Consider the following 22,607-nt stretch of genomic DNA (forward strand, 5'->3'; position numbering starts at 1 on the left):
CCTCTGCATTGATAAAATTTTAACGCCAGGTCTGAACTGTGCGTTTGAAAGTTTGAAGCAGAGTTCGACCTCTGCATTGATAAAATTTGAACGCCAGGTCTGAACTGTGCGTTCGAAAGTTTGACGCGGAGTTTGACTTCTGCGTTGATAAAATTTGAATACCAGGTCTGAACTGTGCGTTTGAAAGCTTGATGCAGAGTTCGACCTCTGCGTTTGATAAAATTTGAACGCCAGATCTGAATTGTGCGTTTGAAAGCTTTACATAGGGTTCGACCTCTGCGTTTGATAAAATTTGAACGCCAGATCTAAACTGTGCATTTGAAAGCTTTACGCAGGGTTCGACCTCTGCGTTTGATAAAATTTGAACGCCAGAGGTGGAGTTGGCTCGACACAGGGCTGAGCTTGCGTGAGAAGAGGAAATTTTGAAGAGACTCACATTAGAAAGTGTGAAGACTTACGCCACTTATCTTTTGTCGGTGCAGGACCTTGAACTTATCCAAAAGGAAGCTAATGCGATGACACCGGACAAGAGCGCACTTAGGAAGAAAGCCGAGGTGATAGTGCAGGCCGCTCACGAAGAAAGACTATCTGCTATTCAGTCCTGGCTTGCATCTTTCACTTTCACTGGTCCGGAGGCTTAATTATGTATCATTCCTTTTGTTTGATAAGAACAGGGTTTTTGTATCACTTCTTAATATTTCTGAGTAAAATAAAAAGAGTGATTTTGGCTCTTCTCTTCTTTTTGGACGTGGTTTTCGTCCACTGCCAATCTTCCACTAGGTCAGGATGTACCCACATGATCTCCCCTTTCGGGGTAGTGAGGGGTACCAAACCCTTGTCTTTCTTACTGTGCACGTCAGTGTTTTTCAAGCGCAGTTCTCCTTTATGAATGGGGACAACGCCATCTGCAGTCGCCACTAGCGGGAAGTCACCGAATTGGACCGCTATCATATTGGTGGATACATTCTTTTGCTCAGGCTTCAAAGTGAGCACATTAGCATTCACCAAATTTTACAGGATGTCTTTAAAGACGTAGCACCTTTTGGTAGGATGCCCTAGGAATCTATGATAGCGGCAGTAATTAGGGTCATCCACTTTCCCTGCTTCATCCGGCTTCTTGATTTCAGGAAGCTGTAGCTTGTTGTTCTTCTGAAGTAACTGGAACAAGGTGTCTACATGTTCCCCTTTAAATGAGTATTGCTTAGGTGCTCTTTGCTGACTGGATGCCTTGCCTTGCTTAGCAGGTGGCGATGCTCGCGTGTTGGCGTCGACTGCTAAAGTCTCTTTTCCTTTAGACCGCTGGGCATTGTGCTGACTGCTAAAGTCTCTTTTCCTTTAGACCGCTGGGCATTGTGCTGATCGCGTTGCTGTTGCGGTTTAGGTTGTGCAACTTCTTCGGCTTTCACTCGAGCAACAATCTCTTCGGCTTTCTCTCCTTGCGATACCAGTTGCCTCTAGGAGCGACATTCTGCTACTCCCATCTACGCCAGGAGCTGAGTCTGCAAGTTGTGCCCGCAAGTTTCAACCAGAGTTGATTGGGTCATACCTGAAGGGCATCACAATGCCATGCTGCGTAATCTCTCTACATAAGTCTTGATAGATTCTCCCTTCCTCTTCTTGGTGGCGAGAAGAGTTGGGACTGAGACTTTTGTATCGTCCTCGAAGAACCTAGCTAAGAAGAGCCTTTCCAAATCTACCCATTTCTGAATGGACCCAGCAGGCAATTTCATAAACCATTCAAAGGCAACTCCTTTAAGAGTGCCGATGAACAAACGAGTCGGGATGGCATCATTCGCTACCACATCTCCAGTCTGAGACTTGAAGTAGTAGATGTGCTAATTTGGCGAACCTGTGCCATCGAACGGTTGCAGGGTAGGGGCCTTAAATTTTGGTGGGTAGGGAGCCATGTCCCACTCAACGGGGTAAGGCCGCACCACTCCCTCCTTGTGGAGCTCACTTCTGTTGGCGATCGCGCTGAGGCGAGCTTCTAGTTCATCCATTTTAGAGGACTGAGGGTGTAGTTCTCTCTCTATCCCCTTCTCATTCTCAGAAGAGGATTCCAGGTTGTGAGTCTCACGATCCGAATGTTCGGTCGCTTTTTGCTTTCCCTTTGACGTAGTCCTCCGGGAAGACTCAGGTTTTTTGCCTTTTTTCAGCTAGAAGTTGGGCCAACATATCCTTCATTTGGAGAAGTGTCTCCTGTTGTGCCTGGAGCATGATGTGATGTTCGTCCACTCTCTTAGCTAGGTCTTCGGGGTTTCCTGTCATGTAAACAGAAACCTCTTGTGCCACGACAGAGCTTAAAGATTAAGATTCGGCTATCGTAGAATGTTCATCACCCGACATAATCCCCTTAGCTAATTTTTGTTAGTCAACCGAACGGATAGCTCCTGTCCGAGTCCGAGTGTGTCGGTATACTCCCTCGAATTCGTCATAAATTTTCCGAATAGTCGGGGAATGACTTTTTTGTGACTCATCAGAATCGGGATGCGAGGCTTTTCCTCTGCCGATCATGTTGATAGTGACCTCGGGATATTCGATTTCAGAGGTCTTCTTATGCCGACGTTGTCGTTTGGGAGGCCTAACGACATTCGTCAATCTGTTGAACACCGATTGTCTAGGCGTAGGTGAGCAAGAGCTGCATTCGGAGAGGACGTCGGAGATGAGCCGCTCACATTGGCATGAATGAGCCCCTTGATGTGTTGGCCTTCCTCTTGACAGTAGTTCACGCAAGTCAAAGACATGGGAAAAATCTCATGAGGGTGGAGATGGAACCCCCTACCCTTGGGTGGGTTGGACATGAACCTTAAGCCCATGCCGACTCTCTTGAACTCGACGGACCATGTTGTGTCCTTGAGAAGAAACGCGAGAGTCGCATTTAGGTTTATAAACACGAGGCCGAGGCCTGTGTTTAACTTGTCCTTGAGAAGAAACGCGAGAGTCGCATTTAGGTTTATAAACACGAGGCCGAGGCCTGTGTTTAACTGATGAAACAGACCCCTGTGGGTCGTGTTTTGATTGAACGCACACTTGTGGTGTGCGTTTTGATGATGAAACATATCCCTGAGGGTCTTGATTTGGATGAACGCACACTTGTGGTGTGCGTTTGGTTGATTGAACAGACCCCTGAGGGTCGTGTTTGGATTGAACACACACTTGTGGTGTGCGTTTGGATGACAGAACATGCCTTTGAAGGTCTTGTTTTGAGACGCACTCTTGAGGTGTGCGTCTAGATTGAACAACACGCCACTGAGGGTCACATTTAAGTTGGAATACCCGAGGTTCATAATCGGGTTCATTGCCACGAAGTGTGTATTCTGGAGCAGAAGCGCACGGTTCGGGTAAGGGCTCAGAAACACAATCTCTGCGTTGGGCAGTAGCTCGGCTATTCCGCAAGTATGCTCGCCGTATGGATCTTCTCCTTCGTCGAACGGCGTTTTTCTTAGCTTGTTTCAATGCCTTGCCTGCAACGTCATCGGCGTTGGTTGGATTTTCCTCCATCATAGGCCTCTTAAAACCTATTACACACCATGTTGATATGGGTGTGGAGTCTTCAACTCGCAAAGCGAGTTAAAGGTCTTGGCCAAAGGAGAGGGCTTTCTTTGGCATCTCAACAGTAGTTACGACCTTCTTAGAGATCTTATAGGTATCGCGCCTAGCTTTAAGGCTAAGCGATCCAGAGTGAGAGGGCCTCCTCATACTTGGCATGGTCGAACTCTACGACGAGAGTTTTGACGGTGGTTCTCGTAAGGTGAACGTCAGATTACGCCACCACTTCATCGTCAGAGAAGCTAGTCCTCAGCAGAGTCGCCATCTTTTGTTTATGGAAAAATTCGATGCAAAAGAAATAAAAGAAAAATTGATTTGTATTCCCTCAAAAATCAATTACAATTTGGATTCTGATTACAAAAGAGAGGAGAATGAATTTGATTCTCCCCATTGTTTAAAATTGGTTTCTTCTTGGTAGTGATGGAGTACCTCCTTCGAATGCTTGTGTCGAATTTGCTCTCCGTTGACGATCTGACCGTACTATCTCACGAGAACGATTGACTTGTATGATGGATCTGGTTTAGAACTCTTAACAAGTTTGAGAGACTCAGAACGAGTTGAAAAATCTGAAAAGAGTTGTTGAAAACCGAATAATCAATTAGTATAATTAACTTGCATTGCAAGTTGAACTCTTAACGAGTTTAAGAACTCAGAGCGAGTTGAAACTCTGTAACAGAGTTGTTAGAACCGAAAATTCGGTTAATAGCCAAGTAGATCTGCCGTTGGTGAAGGGATTCTCTGATATTTGATTTGTTAACTGCCAAACAATTATTTGATCTTCAGAAAATTTGCCCTCTCTACCCAACCTTATGCGGTTTCGATCTCCAAATCTTCAACCTTATGCGATTTAGCTGCAAAAACCGATCAACCCCTTACTCAGTTGAGTAATGCGGTTATTTATAGGGGGATAAGAGGTGTAACCAACCCTAAATCCGCTCCTATGTGGGCGAAAATCCCTCAGAACGTGGGATAAATGGTTGTGAGGTCGTTCAGCTTGTGTTTGAACAAGTCAAACGCCTAAATTAGCGTTCTAGGCCTTAACTCTGTGCCTAAGACTTGAGACGCAGAGTTAAATCTCTGCTAGAGATTGGAAACGCACAGGCCGTTTGTGTGCTGAATCTCAACTCTGCGTCTTGAGTTTGAGATGCAGGGTTGAGTGTTTACTGAAGAACGCACCATCTGTGTGTGTTTTGTGTTTTAACTCTGCGTTGTAGAGTTGAATGTCTACTGAAGAACGCACAGTCTGTGCCCGTTTTGTGCTTTAACTCTGCGTTGCAGAGTTGAATGTCTGCTGAAGAACGCACAGTCTGTGTACGTTTTGTGCTTTAACTCTGCGTTGCAGAGTTGAATATCTGCTGAAGAACACACAGTCCGTGTGCGTTTTGAGTTTGAGAAAAACAGAGGTGGACTCTGCGTTTGGGAGAGGCAAAGGCTAATGCTCATTGATCTTTGCTTGTTATGGGGTGTAAAAGTCGTCAGATTGTAACTTTCACAGTTGGTTATGAAGGCTACTGAATAGAGTTTTCATCAGCTGTCATAAGTGTCGTTGATTTGTAACTCTTCTTGATCTGTGTGAAAAGTCCTCTGTTTGTAGCTTTTGTTTGTTGAAGCTTGATGGGGATCAGCTATCTATTGTTATTTTTAGACAGCCTACAGGTTTCTCATTTATCGAGAGTGAATTGCTGTTTTGGCCCTAACTATAGTAAGGTTTGACCAAGTGGGAGTTCGAGGCGACCCTAACAGTAGGAAGGTTTGATCGCTCGATACGAAAGTGAACCTCTCATTCACGGAAGGAATCGAGAGGGGATTTTGGCTTCGGCCCTAACTATAGGAATGTTTGACCGAGTGGGAGGTTTGAGACAATCCTAACTGTAGGAAGGTTTGATCACTCGATTCGTGAATGAACAGTGAGAGTGGGAGTACAAATTACAGTGGGAGTATTGATTCATACAGATCACTCAAAGAGGGTTCCTGGTATTAAGTGACAAATACTTAACACGAAAGAGTTTGACAATCATCAACGATTAGGATATTAAAATTTCGAGTACTATGTCTAGACTCTAACAATGGGAGTGTTGAGTGCACAGATGTAGTAGGAGTTTGAGTTGGGGTTTCTTATTCATCACCTTCTCGTACTGACTGGGTTATTCCTAAGAATACATTATATAGAATTCTTTCGGGAACTTCCCGTTACATGAATCATCCACCCTAGCTTCCTTCGTGAAACTGGGTCTAACATTACACTCAGTTGCATGACTGGGTTATCCTTAAGAATATTATGTATAAAAATTCTTCAGGAATTTCCCATGAAAATTAGGAAATAGTTTAGACTCGTATACCTGTTGGAGTATGCAGGGAGCAGTTTATCCTCATGCACCTATTAGAGGATTGAGAAGCAGTGTATACTCGTATACTTTTCGGAGTGTGGGAAGGAGCAGTTTATACTCTTATACTTGTCGGAGTCTTCATTCAGCTTAATTCAGTGTTATGACGCCGCCTTCAACTAAGATTTGGATGCTATTCTTGAGAGCGAAGCAAGACTTGGTGGGATGAAGGATCCTCCTGTGGTACGCAAAGTACTTTGGATCCAAAGTATTGTCAGCTTCCTCCTGATTTGCGATAGGTGGTAGCTTGATCTTGTTATTTTCAAGAAGGGACTCGAAAATGCCTGGAACATCTTTGTCCTTGAAGGAGTACTCTTTTTATAGTTTCGGACCTGAAGTATTTCGCTATCTTCGGGATTGTTGTTGCGACATCTGGTTAACATCAACAATTGTTGTAGGTGTCTTCCCTTACCATGGGAGACAAAGCTTGAGTTCTGAGGAAGCATTCGGCCCGCTCTCAGCGCATCTTCAACTCTTTCCAGGTATTGGAGGGTGCTACTTCCATAACTTCTAACACGTCTAATGAGAGGTTGTTGTGACAGGTTTGGAGGATAAGTCTTCTATAATCGGATCTCGGCAATTCATCGCCTTATTCTAGAAGCACTTGACGAAGTCATCAACCGTCTCGCCGTCTTCTTGCTTCTCCTCAAAGAGCATCCTGATTGACACCTCGGTGTCATCATCAAAGAAGTGAATGATATATAGGTTCTCCAGGTCATCCCAGCTATTGATGCTTGAAGGCTTAAGACGACGGTACCAATCAAAGGCGGGCCCGCGAAGGGTGCCAATGAATGACCAGACCATCAATGCCTCATTGCCAGAGATCATGCCCAAGTGATGCTTGAAGTAGATCAGATGCTGAGTGGGCTAACCCTTCCCGTCGAACTGCGTAAAGTTGATCAGGTTGAACTTCGCTGGGTATGCCACTAAGTCCCACTCTCTTAGGTTAGGACACGGAATACCGGTTTTCTTCACCTCTCAAACAAACATCAGATCTTTGATTTTTTCTCAAGTTCTTTCATCTTCTCATCCTCGTCTGTATCATGCTTTGGACGATTTCTGAGAGGAACGACTCGGCCATCCCCGGTATTATCATCTTTGGTGGCACCACCCCCAGCGTCGTTATCTTTAGTGGAGCCACCCCCAGCGTTCTTATTTTTAGTAGGGCCACCCACAGCATTCTGATCAACGAGAGGGTTATCAGCATTAAGATGTTTATCCTCATCTGAATCGTTAGTTGCTTGGCTAACATTGTTACGACGACTGGATTCACCTATCTAATTCGACAACGTTCGAATCTGTTGGTCATGCATTTGCCTCATCTCCTATACAGCCATTTCCATTTTGATTTTGAATGCTTCTTTTTGTTTAGCTAGAGCACCCTCAACAATTTTGGTTACTTCCTTGGTGTTAATCCTAAACACTTTGCGGGATTGTCCTGGGCTGGATACTGTATTGTCAGAAATGACTGTCAAGTTGGCATCTGATACCTCATCATCCGAGGATAGGCCTCTATTCATCCTCTGGTAATCCCTACGTCTAGTAGTCCCTGCGCGTAGCCGAGTTAGACGATGTGATACGAGAGGGTCAGAACTAGAAGGTCGAATCGACTTTCCCTTATCAGCCATGTTAATTGTGACTTCTGGAAGTTCGTCACCTTGAAAAACTGATCATTTCTTACGGAGACGCTTTAGTTTGGACTTAGTCAAGTTCGTCACCTTGAAAAACTGATCATTTCTTACGGAGACGCTTTAGTTTGGACTTAGTCATTCCGTTTGAGATCCTCTCAAATATCGTGACCCTCTGCGGAGCGGTCTTGGGGTAGCTACATGTTGATAACACTGCCCTGATCATCTTGGTATGCAGACAATGAAAGTCCATACCCTGAGAATCTCTCTTTCGAGGTCTTATCGTACCCCCAGCCTGATAGTACAACTCATCGACATGATGACCGGAGCAATCTATCGCGTGTTGGCATGACTTCTCAGGTATAACGTCATCGTCTGAGCGTGTTGGCATGACTTCTCAGGTATAACGTCATCGTCTGACGGACACGTTTCCTTCTGAGGACTTATTGCCTTCATGGCATTCTCAAGAGTCACACGTTTGGAGCCACGCTTTCGTGAGCGTGGAACCTTAACGAGCTCTTGGATACTAACTTGCAGTTCGAGGTGGTCTGTTACAGGAGTTTTCCATTATAGAAATGCTTTGACTTGTCGTGAGGGCGTGTGCGACCCCCAGCTCGAGTAGTTGCTCGGGATTCAATCACCAGACCCAAGCACTCTCTTATCGAAACTTTGCCTCGATCCTTGTGTAAAGGACCCAGGCAATCCGCCATTGCTTTCTTGCCTCTGGATGAGTTCACACTACTGTGTGGTTTCACTAGAACTACCGGATTAATTAGAATAGGGGCGAAACTCGATGGAATCAGAAAAACAAGTGCGGAGTGTCTCCTGCCTCAGCCCTGGCATGGGTCAGGACTTATGACCCATGGCTGGGAGGGTCAGAATTGAGTGACCCGCGGCTTAGAGGGTTAGACTTGAGTGACCCACGGCATGGAGGGTCAGACTTGAGTGACCCGTGACTTTAAGGGTCAGACTTGAGTGACCCGCGGCTTGAAGGGTCAGACTTGAGTGACCCGCGATTTGGAAGGTCGGACTTGAGTGACCCGTGGCATGGGAGGTCAGACCTGAGTGACCCGCGGCTTGGAGGGTCAGACATGAGTGACCAGCGGCATGCCTGAGTGACCTGCAGCTTGGAGGGTCAGACTTGAGTGACCCACTGCTTGGAGGGTCATACCTGAGTGACCCGTGGCTTGGAGGGTCAGATTGAAGTGACCCGCAATTTTTGATCTTTTTGGCCGCTGTTTCAGACTTTGACCTCCAAGTTTGATGCAGCTTTGGTTGTTTTTCGGCTATGTCCTTCTTCTGCATCTTTTGTGCCTTTTGCACAAGAAATCGTGCGTATGCAAGCAATACACGGTGTTTCTGAATCCACTCCTCAAGAGTTAAACGAGTCATTTTGACTTGGATCCTTTCACTTGTTGATGATTTGGAGGAGGAGGGGTTGTTCGCTCGCGGTTGTGGCGGTTGGCACCTTTTGGACTTTAGATCCGTTTCGTAGTGAATCCTATCAACTGGCTCTAAAGCTTTAGCAAGTTGGCGCGTGAGTCGTTGGCGTTGCCTTTGGCGTGCCCTCTTTGATAAGATTGGCGCGCCTTTAGTACTCAACTCCCTAATTGAGGAGGAGTTCAGATTTGCAGATCCGGCCTTGTTGGCGGCCGGAGGGGTGTTGCAAGGTGCAGCTATCGCAGCAACGGGGGCATTGATCTTCCTACGCTTGCGAGTGGAGGAGGATCTAGAGGAGGAGGATGACAGATACTCGAACTTCTGTTGGTCGAACTCGTACTCGACCTCTTCTTCAACCGGGATCCGGATCCGAGATTGCGACACGCCAGCCTTCATAGAAAAGCTGTCGGCTCCCACTGTGGTCACCTGCGTGTTTTTAGATCCAAAACTAAAAAGATAGATTCTTTACCAAAAGATCCCACATTTATCACCAAATGAAGCCCTAGACGAGCCTCTAAATTGATCTACTCCTCCAACCAAGACAAAACCCTAGATCTGGAACCTGGGCTCTTATACCACTTGTTGTATGCAGCAAAAATTTCGACAGAGTTTCTAGTGCACAATAAGAGAGAAAGATCCCAGTAAGAATTCTCGTCTCACCAAGAAAACAAGAATCTGAAGCAAATATCTCAACAAAGTAAAATATCGGCTCTTCCTTTCATTAGTTCTAGGACTGACCTGTCGAGGGATCTTAAAAACTATTACAATGGACACAAACACAAACAAACCAATTTTACGTGGTTCGACAAACTGCCTACGTCCACGGGGCAAGGAGGGGGGGAGATCTACTATTAGAGGGAGAGAATACAACTAGGGTTTACAATCACTCAATCTAAACCCTCACACAAACTCTCAGATCCCTCACACAAATATCTCTCTCAAAAGAGCCAAAGGCGCCAAGCACAAAGCCACACGCTGTCCTTTTCCTCTGCCTTGCACTCGTACAACCGCAACCGCTCAAGAAGAACAAAAAAACCGACTTTGCCTTTTGCTGCCACCCCCTCTTTGCTACAAAACCCTAGGCCGAAATTACATAGGTATTTATAGGAGAGGACTTAGGTGGGCCGCACACTGATTGCTTCCGTGTTCATGGATATGTGGCCCCACCATGAGACGCGTGAGCTCCAAAAACGCGTTCACATCTTCCACGCAAATTTCATGGCCCCCACACATCCTAACAGGGCATACTCACATCAAATACAGAGGCATGCAACAACCAAGGAAGGGGGGAAAATAATAAATTAATAAAAATAAAAAGAAGGAGAGGGACGACAATGCAAATATTTGACGTTCATGGACTGTTTGGTTGGCTGAGAAACTAATAAAATGAAACCAAAACATCCGACACACCCACGTGAATGTGTTTGATTTTCATTTCTTGTGTTTGGTTAAGAGAGGAAAAAAGGAGATGTTGTGCATGTGAGACAATGTGTTTGATTTTCATTTCTTGTGTTTGGTTAAGAGAGGAAAAAAGGAGATGTTGTGCATGTGAGACTCACCCGCTAGCAAGATAATAATGCAATGAGTCCCAAATTTAAGGAAACACATTTCTTTCTAAAATTCAATGTAATGGGCTTGAAAACATGGAAATGAGTCTCACAACCAATTTTCCATGAGTAATCTACCAAACTTAGGTTTCTAGGAAATGAACCAAACAGCCCCTTATATCAAATTATTTCGTACCGCTACCGTCATGGAGCCCATGAGTCAGGCTGTGAGTTCTCTTGCGTTGATTTGGGCAAGTAGGTCAAGAGTGGTGTGTATCGAGTTCACAATACGTTGCACTCAAATTTCCATCCGAAATACTCTGAGCGACCATAACTTTCTAGAAACTTCTATATCATCCGAAAGTTTGTTATCGCCTTAAAATTTCTCAAAAACTACAAGTTATTAAGAGAGTAGAGCGATTTATCAGAACCTAACTCTCTTCGGTGCCCTTAGTATCTGCTACTTCTGTATTTGAAACGAATGATGGTAATTAACTGATAAATTGCAGAAGCTCTCTGTTATCTGGTTGTATGCTCATCTAATGTTTTTATGATGATGTCGTGTAACAAGGTAGATGACCGGCTCGTTGTGATTCCTTGATCTTAATCCATCGATTTATAGCCATAGCCACACTAATGGATCTAGAAGCTTTGACGATGATAACGTGCGATGATCTATATCATAAATAGAAAAGTTATAATTCCACAATTAACCATTCTTATCACCATAAATGAAGTAGATCACCCCTCTCTGCAAGATGTTCTGATCCAACCAATCACTTGATTTGAAAATGAATGCTTTGACTTGTTAGAGCCTTGGAGATGGCCTTCAAATAATAGGACGAAATGCCCATAATATGTCGTGCCAGACCTTATCCCAATAGATTAGTCCCCAGGCTCAATAAAACTATGACATTCAGTATTCATGATTCGGGAATCAAACCTTAGCTGATATTATTATTATTATCTATGTGTGTTCCCTCATGTGCGTACAATGATTGGTGTCTTTCTATAAATAATAGAGCGCTAGCTTTGTAATTCACAGAAATCCTTGGAGCCAATACTTGGTCTTATTAGGGTCGGCCCAATGTCCTTTTGAACGGATGTGCTGGGATCTGCTTGCCCACGTATTATTGACGAAGAGTCACGGGGCTTTGATTTTGATGAGAGGTTGAATTAACCTGAATTGATCAGGTGCGTGATGTAATGACCGTGAATTTTGATACTAGTTAAAATAATTTTCTGGTATTTGAAAATATTTAATTATTATTTTTAAAAGAGTATCTGTATTTTACTTGATTTTTTTAGAAATTTTTATGATTAAAAAATCGGGTTTTATATTTATTTTAATAGTTTTGTTAATTATCAATTTAATTGATTATGGTAAAACCTTTTAAATTAATATTTGTTTATTATTATTATTATTATTATTATTATTAATGTAAACCTGAGCATAGTACATTAGAATATAAATATAAATATAAAGATATTTGGTTGTTTATTAATTTTAATTATTAATATAATGTTTATTCTGAATATTATGTAAAATATTTCCATAATCTTTTCTCTCCCCTAATTTCCTCACTGATTCTCTCCCCTTAATATTCTCTTTATATTATTTCCATAACCCCTCCCTAATCAATTCCCTAATCACCCCCAATCAATCCCATAATCACGTTTAACACTTCCTTTTTATTCCCATAATTTGCTCTCTCTCTCTCTCCAAAAATTCACTCCGCCTCTCACGTACTCTCCTTTTTATCTCACGCAATCATCTCTCTCTCCCTCACATCTCAACACACTCTCTCCCCTCTATTTCCCAAAACCTTAACCCAACCCCATCCCCCGTTCTCCCTCTTTCTCCATCACGTTCACCTAACCCCATCACTCCCTCTTATCTCTCTCCCTCACGCTCCCCAAGAAATCCTATCACCAGCCTATTCTCTTTTTCGTTTTTCTCCATCTCTCTAATTCTCACTCTCTCTCCTTCATCACCCATAACCAGACCCCCTCATCCCCAAACTCCACCGCGCCGCCCGAAACACCCAAGCCGCCACTCAAGCCCAACTCCGCCACGAAGTCGCCACCAGCCCCTCGCACGACAGCCTTCACCTCAGTCATCAGATCCCTATCCCTAACCTGCCAACTCCATCACCGCCAGTGCCTCTTCTTGACCGTCGCCATCAGCTCACCCTAAGCCCAGTTCTCCCTCATAGCGCCACAAACCCCAGCCAGCCGCCGCCGAGTTCACCGCCGGCACCCACACTCTCTCTCTCGTTCTCCCCTGCCTACACCGCCATCACCACCACTGAACCCTATATCGCCCTCCACCAGTTCCTACTGCAGTGCTGCCTCACGTCATCGTCGCTAGCCTCCAACTCTTCCCTTGACCCGAGCTCCGACCACCCTCTGCATCCAAACAGCCCGACGCCTCCATGAACCCCTCGCCGACCGTCACCCCTCCTCCTTCAGCCGACAAACTCCAACAGTCCGCCGTCTCCCCAAGCACCTGCCCCAACTCTGCCTCCAGAACTCGCCGCCGAGCCATCCACGAGCTCCTCCGCTCGCTATCACCGTACCGTAGCCATCTAACCGCAGTCAGACTCGTCGTAGGCAAGATCCACTCTCTTGTCTCGTGTTAAAATTATTTTTGGTTAATTAATAATATTGATTAGATTATTTCATGTGATAATTATGTGTAGAATTACTTGTTGAATGATGACTAACAATAAGAAGAGTTCGAATAGAAAGAACACAGTTTAAATAAAAGAAAGAGCGAAAAGGTATAGAATGTTAGATAAAGTTTATTTTCGGAATTAATAAATTTATGATCATGACGATTGGAAATTGCGACATTTCATGTGTATTTATTTGATAGTTGTAGTTTCATCTTGCACTATTATTAGTAGTTGTTCACGATTCCTGCTCATGACTCATGACACTGTTACATAGTATTCATTGCATTTATCATCCCTTGTTATAATTGAGAATCACGATATATACATGACTATAGTGACCTGTGTGATATGAGTAAGACCCAGAGACTTGTGTGTTGTTGCCTTAGAAAATAAGAAGAGTTAGGATGGGGAAAGTCTTTATTCATGTAATCGGATAAGACTGTTGATTTATCTTCCAGACTCGCACCAGTTAGGTTTGTTTCGCACTGGGGTTGGTTTGATGGGCTACAGTGAAGGTTTGTTGCGTCACTTTGGTCCTTGAATGTGATATTCACCCGGGTTGGTTGGAGTTTGAACCAGGCCGAATCAGTTTGCGTGGAGTCCTATTGGAAGCACGTAGGAGATTTATGAACAGTCAGATATCCGAGAATATGAATGTTGACTATGTGTGAGATGTGAACCTTTGACCTATTATAGGGTGGTTAGTTGCGCAACTCCATTGTTAGATTACTGTAGATCCATTTGTTGTTATACTTAATTTGTTAGTATTTCAGTCATTCGCATGCATTTTTATATTTGTATTGCATTGGTCATTCGACCATTATATTTCTTCCTTGTGGGATCTTGCCGTGTGCCATACAGGCTGACGTACACTTGTTTTCTCCAGAGTACGTCAGATTTAGAGGACGGACAGGTCTAGTAGAGAGATGCCTTGCAGTCGGAGTGTATTCCAGATGGAGCAGAAGAGCAAGCGGGAGCTTAGACATTTCTTTTCTGTAGTTGCTGAGGGATATTAGATTACTTATGTAGTATTTTCTCATTTAATATTTGAGGGATTTAGTTCTTTTTATAGGACTGTTTTGTAATAAGGGCATGTTTGACCCAAACTTTGTGTCTCGGATGATATTCTATTTATGATATGTCTCTTTTCCATTCTGAGTTGTTTATTATATTCTTGCTATGTGTGATCGGGGACCTGTGCCTTCGCTTTTTTTTGCTTGATTCTTAGCGTATTAGATTGAGAAGAAGAGGTCTAGCACTTATCTCTTCTTAGTCTAATACGTTGCGGGTTTGCTCGCGTCCCGATTCCCCAGTATTTTGGGAAGCGGGGTGTGACAGGTTTTTTTTGGTGGCCCATGCAGGTCCCGGTCCCGGTCAAGGTCCCGAGTCCTCATTAGTGAGTGACAGGTTTTTTTTGGTGGCCCATGCAGGTCCCGGTCCCGGTCAAGGTCCCGAGTCCTCATTAGTGAGAATATAATGGACAACTTAGATGCATATCATATTTCATCCGTGAGACTATTCTTGAGCCCTTATCTTGTTTTTCTTGATAGGTTTCGTTCAGTCCCAACCTTATTACTTTTTGACTCCGGAACTTCCCTATTCTTGTCTTGTAACTTCCCACTGTTTATTGTTCCTTGTCACCTCTACTTATGGATATCATTTCATATCTGTCATTGAGTTCTTATTTTAATTCCGAGGGCGCAATTAGTTTAAGGGGGTAGAATGTAATGACCGTGAATTTCAATACTAGTTAAAATAATTTTCTAGTATTTGAAAATATTGAATTATTATTTTTAAAAGAGTATCTATATTTTTCTTGATTTTTTTAGAAATTTTTATGATTTAAAAATCTAGATTTATGTTTATTTTAATAGTTTTGTTAATTATAAATTTAATTGATTATGGTAAAACTTTTAAATTAATATTTGTTTATTATTATTATTATTAATGTAAACCTGAGCATAATACATTAGCATATAAATATAAATATAAAGATATTTGGTTGTTTATTAATATTATTTATTAATATAATGTTTATTCTGAATATTATGTAAAATATTTCCATAATCTTTTCTCTCCCCTAATTTCCTCCCTGATTCTCTCCCCTTAATATTCTCTTTATATTCTTTCCATAACCCCTCCCTAATCAATTCCCTAATCACTCCCAATCAATCCCATAATCACGTTTAACACTTTCTTTTTATTCCTGTAATTTGCTCTCTCTCTCTCTCCAAAAATTCACTCCGCCTCTCACGTGCTCTCCTTTTTATCTCACGCAATCATCTCTCACTCCCTCACATCTCAACACACTCTCTCTCCTCCATTTCCCAAAACCTTAACCCAGCCCCTATCCTACGTTCTCCCTCTCTCTCCATCACGTTCACCTAACTCCATCACTCCCTCTTATCTCTCTCCCTCACGCTCCCTAAGAAATCCCATCACCAGCCTATTCTCTCTCTCGTTCTCACTCTCTCTCCTTCATTACCAATAACCAGACCTCCTCATCCCTAAACTCCACCGCGCCGCTGCGAACACCCAAGCCGCAGCTTCGTTGAAAAGCTTCCACTCTACCCCCGAAGTCTACACCAGCCCTCACACGAAAGCCTTCGCCTACAACATTAGATCTAATGCCTAACCCGCCAACTCCGATCACCGGCCAGCCCTCCTCGACCGTCACCATCAGCTTAGCCCAGCCCCGCTCTATCCTCTCGCGCCACGAACCCCTAGCCTGTCGCTCGCCGAGTTCACCGCCGGCACCCACACTCTCTCTCTCGTTCTCCCCTGCCTACACCGCCATCACCACCATCGAACCCCATCTCACCCTCTACCAGATCCAACTGCCGTACTGCCTCACGCTGTTGTCGCTCGCCTCCAACTCTTCCCTTGACCCGAGCTCCGACCACCCGCTGCACCTAAACAGTCCGACACCTCCACGAACCCCTCACCGACCGTCGCCCCTCCTCCTTTAGCCGAAGAACTCTAATAGTTCGCCGTCTCCCCAAGCACGTGCCCTAGCTCCGCCTCTAGAACTCGTCGTCGAGCCATCCACGAGCTCCCCCGCACGCTGTCACCGTACCGCAGCCCTCTAACCATAGTCGGACTTGTCGTAGGCAAGATCCCCTCTCTTGTCTCGTGTTAAAATTATTTTTGGTTACTTAATAATATTGATTAGATTATTTCATGTGATAATTATGTGTGGAATTACTTGTTGAATGATGACTAACAATAAGAAGAGTTCAAATAGAAAGAACATAGTTTAAACAAAAGAAAGAATGAAAAGGTATAGAATGTTAGATAAAGTTTATTTTCGGAATTAATAAATTTATGATCATGACGATTGGAAATTGCGACATTTCATGCGTATTTATTTGATAGTTGTAGTTTCATCTTGCACTGTTATTAGTAGTTGTTCACGATTCCTGCTCATGACTCATGACACTATTACATAGTATTCATTGCATTTATTATCCCTTGTTATAATTGAGAATCACGAGATATACATGACTATAGTGACCTGTGTGATATGAGTAAGACCCAGAGACTTGTGTGTTGTTGCCTTAGAAAATAAGAAGAGTTGGGATGGGGAAAGTCTTTATTCATGTAATCGGATAAGACTGTTGATTTATCTTCCAGATTCGTACCAGTTAGGTTTGTTTCGTACTGGGGTTGGTTTGATGGGCCACAGTGAACGTTTGTTATGTCACTTTAGTCCGTGAATGTGATATTCACCCGGGTCGGTTGGAGTTCAAACCAGGCCGAATCGGTTTGTGTGGAGTCCTATTGGAAGCACGTAGAGGACTTGTGAACAGTCAAATATCCGAGAATATGAATGTTGACTATGTGTGAGATGTGAACCTTTGACCTATTATAAGGTGGTTAGTTGCGCAACTCCATTGTTAGATTACTGTAGATCCATCTATTGTTATACTTAATTTGTTAGTATTTCAGTCATTCGCATGCATTGTTATATCTGTCAATGCATTGGTATTTGACCGTTTTATTTCTTCCTTGTGGGATCTTGCCGTGTGCCGTACACGCTGACGTACACATGTTTTCTCTGGTGTACGTCAGATTTAGAGGACGGACAGGTCCAGTATGGATATGCCTTGCAGCCGGAGTGTATTCCAGATGGAGCAGAAGTGCAAGCGAGAGCTTAGACATTTCTTTTATGTAGTTGCTGAGGGATATTATATTACTTATGTAGCATTTTCTCTTTTAATATTTGAGGGATTTAGTTCTTTTTATAGTACTTCCTTTCTATTTTGTTGGACTATGTATTTTCATATTTTAGTTGGACTGTTTTGTAATAAGGGCATGTTTGACCGAAACTTTGTGTCTCGGATGATATTCTATTTATGATATGTCTCTTTTCCATTCTGAGTTGTTTATTATATTCTTACTATGTATGATCGGGGACATGTGCCTTCGCTTTATTTTGCTTGACACTTAGCGTATTAGATTGAGAAGAAGGGTCTAGCACTTATCTCTCCTCAGTCTAATACGTCGCGGGCTTGCTTGCATCCCGATTCCCCAGTATTTTGGGAAGCAGGGCGTGACACGTGAACAGTATATATTGGAATTTTTTGCATTACTTTGGACTAAAACATAGTTTTCAGACTTAAATTTCTCAGATGAGAGTTCAGATTTATAATAGTGTTGGTTCACGAAGGTATAACCATCTGAAGTAATATGATGTTAAATAGTGAAACACATAATAAGTAATAACAAATGAAATTTAAGTATAACAATCTAGCGGTGAACCAGCCTTTAAATTTGGTCAAGTTCAACCTCTGGAGAACCTTATGTAGAAAATTATATAGGAAAGAAAGAGAATATCATGCGTACACATCTCGACACAAATCTTAAAGTTAGATGGATATGAATCATCAACTTTAATATTTATGTTGGCACCTGTGTCTAGGATGGTATACGTGACTACGTCTAAACCTCTGGAGAACCTTATGTAGAAAATTATATAGGAAAGAAAGAGAATATCATGCGTACACATCTCGACACAAATCTTAAAGTTAGATGGATATGAATCATCAACTTTAATATTTATGTTGGCACCTGTGTTTAGGATGGTATACGTGACTACGTCTACATTTGATCCTATAGCACAAATACACCTGCAGATACGATTAACATGAGTGACATAAACCATATAAGGTTCACATCCCATACACAATCCAGCATGGCACAAAAATTCAGTGTAGATATGATAACATATTGAAGATGAGAGACATGAGACAGCATAATCCTATGGCAATTCATGGATGGGTAGATTCCCTACAGAATTGGTCGGATTTAATATCCAATTATTCATTGTGTAATTATATATGTATGTGTGTGTGTGTGTGTGTATATATATATATGGGTTGGTGGGGGGTTTTTGTTAATTATATTTGAATATTTGATGCGTCTCTTTTTTCCTTAACTTGGTGTACGGTCAAGGTACAACTAATGCTGCTGCCCTTGTGTAAGGATGTGTACCCTCACCCTGTATCTTAATTTTTAGTATCTTATAGTTTAGGAAATAACTACATTGACGCTGCATATGTCAGAGGTGGCAGGAATCTACAGCTTGGCTTTTTTTAAGCCGTTGTGTTAATTTTTTATTTGTTTTTGAGGGAAAGGAGGGCCTCAGCCCATGTATTGCATTACATAAAAGCGCATGGAAAAACACAGGAAATCGAAGCGACTCTTCTACAAATTATTCTAATTCCAACCATTTCTTAGCTACAACGCAGAACAAATGAGTAGCACGAGACTAATTTAGGGGGGGTGGAATTTTAGCAAATGGTTTGGGCTACATTGATTTCTTAACTATCATACCTGAATTTCACTGCCCAATATTTCGTCAAATGAGGATCTAAATCAGTTACTCTCTATCTAAACTCTGAGCTTGAGAACCTATTAACTGAACATCCGGGTCTAAAAACCTCAAATCAAAAATACAAACTTACACTCGACGCCGAGCTTTCAAGCTGGAAGGAAAACAAAGCAGATTACATAAATAACAACATATATATGCTTTATACGAAGACAACATATTCGCATGAAAACTCAGTTTCTAAGCAACACATAATTTAGGGTCCAACTGCAAAAGTAGAAAAAGAGAACAAGGAGCTATTACTGAAGAAGATACTAGGAACAACAAATCCTAGATATGTTGCAACACACAACCACTCTTTATTCTTCATTAGCTCGAGCTTTCAAGCTGGAAGGAAAACAAAGCAGATTACATAAATAACAACATATATATGCTTTATACAAAGACAACATATTCGCATGAAAACTCAGTTTCTAAGCAACACATAATTTAGGGTCCAACTGCAAAAGTAGAAAAAGAGAACAAGGAGCTATTACTGAAGAAGATACCAGGAACAACAAATCCTAGATATGTTGCAACACACAACCACTCTTTATTCTTCATTAGCTTCTTCCTCATCACCTCTAGCCTCCTCGTCGCTTCCTGATGAATTCTCTCTATCTCTACCCGAGCTCGAGTTTGGATTTGGCTCTGATTGTTGATCATGTTCCTCATCAGATTCCGACCATGCTCGTCTCTTGCGATTTGAAGGTGCACCATTTAAAAAGTCAAGCAGACGAATTATTGTTACTAAAGTTAATTCTACATTTGACTCTCGATTCTTCATATTTCTAAAATTAGACCTCCAAATCTTCATACTTGTTTGAAATCGGGGTCTTATTTTATTTAAAAACAACTTAACAGATTTGGGGTTGTAAATTAAAAATAGTTAATAATACTATGGCGTTATTTAAAATAATTTAATGAATTTTGGGGGGTCTACTTTATAGGTACGAAGATTTGGGGGTCTAATATAGAAGTAACAAAGATTTGGAATCTAATATAACAAAACCCATTCAGAAAATAAGAAACCCAAGAAGGTAGGGCTGAATTGTGCCCTGTAAACTAGATTGGGCATCCATGTTTCTAGGTTACAGTGAAGTATATCATCACTTACCTATTTAATATATTTACAAAGAAAGAGAAATATATTTACGATATTTAAGATACGACAGGGCCAAGAAAGATAAGTAGGCTTAGAAGTTGGGAGAACCTTATTGTAAGCAATTAAGAAGGATATGATAATTACAAACTTCACGGAGGAGATAGCCCCTAACAGAACCAAAACGAAGAAATACACTCATGTAACACACCCAAAAAATTTGTACAAAGGCTAAGTCATTTGTTGTAAAATGCAAGAGGGAAAGATATTACCACGTCTTCTTCAGCATCGGAATCTTTAAGACCAGCAGCGACAAAATTATCTCGTGTTCTGTCTTCTCCATCCTCCTGATCATTCATTGGGTTCACATCTTCTCCATCCATTTCTTCATGCTCATCCTCCATTTCTTCTTCTTCTTCTTCTTGTTCTTGTTCAAACCGAGTCTTACTCTTCTTCTCCTTCCTTCTCCTTTTCCCACCCTTCTTCCTCCTACTCCCACCATCTCCACTCTCATCATCTTCACCCTGAGTTATTTCTTTCCGCTTAGTGCTTGGAATGCTAACGGACTTCCATTGTTCCTACAGAACATGAATGCCGAACATGGATTGAGACCACCATGATGAATGTAAGAAACTTCTGAAATATGTATGCAGTTAAAGGCAAACATTCCATCTTCCATCAACTTCAAGCCATATCACTGGTGTTGATGCAAGTTCAGATAATGCATATGCCAGAAAGATTCAAATCAAAGTACATAAAACCATAGGATAATGAGAAATACTTTCATGTTCTTTATGGTTATGTCATGCAAAGTTAGCAGGATACTGCTATAAGACTTTTTGTTCTTTATGGTTATGTCATGCAAAGTTAGCAGGATACTGCTATAAGACTTTTTCTACATAAAACACTTAGCAAGAGAAGAAATTGCATGTGTAGTAGGTAGACGAAAACCTGACCTTAATACGCTCAAAATGTCCCTCATGCTGCCTCAATTATTTTAGCTCATCTTCATGCTTTCTCCTTTTTGCTTGTATCAATATAAAAAAAATTTTTGATAAATATGTGAAACCCAAAATAAAGGACAACTAGACTACGAAAAAAATGAACTGTAAAGGCAAAATTATGAATTAATGTTATGAGTTATAATTTTCTTGAAATTTCCTCTGTTCTTCAGCCTTTCGTCTAGCTTCCTCAGCCAAGCTAACCTGGCGAGCAAGCTCTAACCTCTGACGGTTTTGCTGCTCTTCACGCTCAGCAACTACGTAATGAATCTTAGCAGCATCAAGCAGGTGTTTACAATACTATACATGGGTCTCTATCTTCTTCTCGTCAAACCCATGAGTGTGGTAACTTGATGCTGCAGACAACTGACTAAATACACGAACTGCATTTTTCAACTCTGCAACAGTTGATCGCACCTAAAATTGTTAAAAAAGAAAAATTATAGTACAATGAATAATCAAGGAAATAAAAATAACATAACTATACTTTTCGTATCTCAAAAAAGAAAAAGAAAATGTGCATAGATACAACCATAGAAGCAGCATAAGAAACCACCCGCCCACCCACCCATCTGTTCGCCGTCCATGACGAGGATTCCTAGACATGCTGGGATACTGTTACAGAGACACATTGCAAAAAAAAGAAAAAAAAGAAGGAAAAAAAAGAAAGAAAAGTAGAATATTACACGAGCACACGAAGCGTGTGTTGAGTGAAGGACTTCTGAATGCAGCAATGTGATTATAGAATCAATACACATGCCTTATTTGCTTTATTATATAGTTAGGGTTATATAACAAATCTCAGAGCAAATAATGTTTAGCAATCAGATGAAACTATGAATTCTATGATAATAAAAAGCTATCTAAAGAAAAGAAGCAGATGACCTCATCTGCGGTTCTCTTCGGCTTTTGTAAGGTTGACACAGAAAACTTCTGCAATGCAACCCCCATATCAAACCGGAGTGTATAATTTGAAGGTGCCAAATGAATAGCTCTGAGCAAGGATTTTTTACATTCTTGCCACTGTTCAGCCTCATAATGAGAACGGGCTAAATATAGAAGAATCTGTGTGTCCGTGTTGTGATAGAACTTTCGCAAGCAATTTTGGTACTGCAGAAAAGCAATAGTCACACTAAGTGATGAAACAAACTTTTAGAGGAAAAAGAATGAGATCATGTACTTGCCATTTTCACTGCCAAAGCGAAATGACCTTGAGCAAAATAAACATGAGCCAAATTTACCCACACATCCAGCATCTGAACAAAAACGCTTCCTGAGGCAGCTTCTTGAACCTAAATTTTAAAATTAAGACCGCCATAAATAAGTTAACGGCTACAGAAAATAACTTATAGATAACCAAACCTAACTTGTGTAAATATATCCTTTGAAACATCAAAGTGGCCTTT

This window comes from Asparagus officinalis, chromosome 6, assembly GCF_001876935.1.
Source record: "Asparagus officinalis chromosome 6, Aspof.V1, whole genome shotgun sequence".
In the NCBI taxonomy this organism is placed as follows: Eukaryota; Viridiplantae; Streptophyta; class Magnoliopsida; order Asparagales; family Asparagaceae; genus Asparagus; species Asparagus officinalis.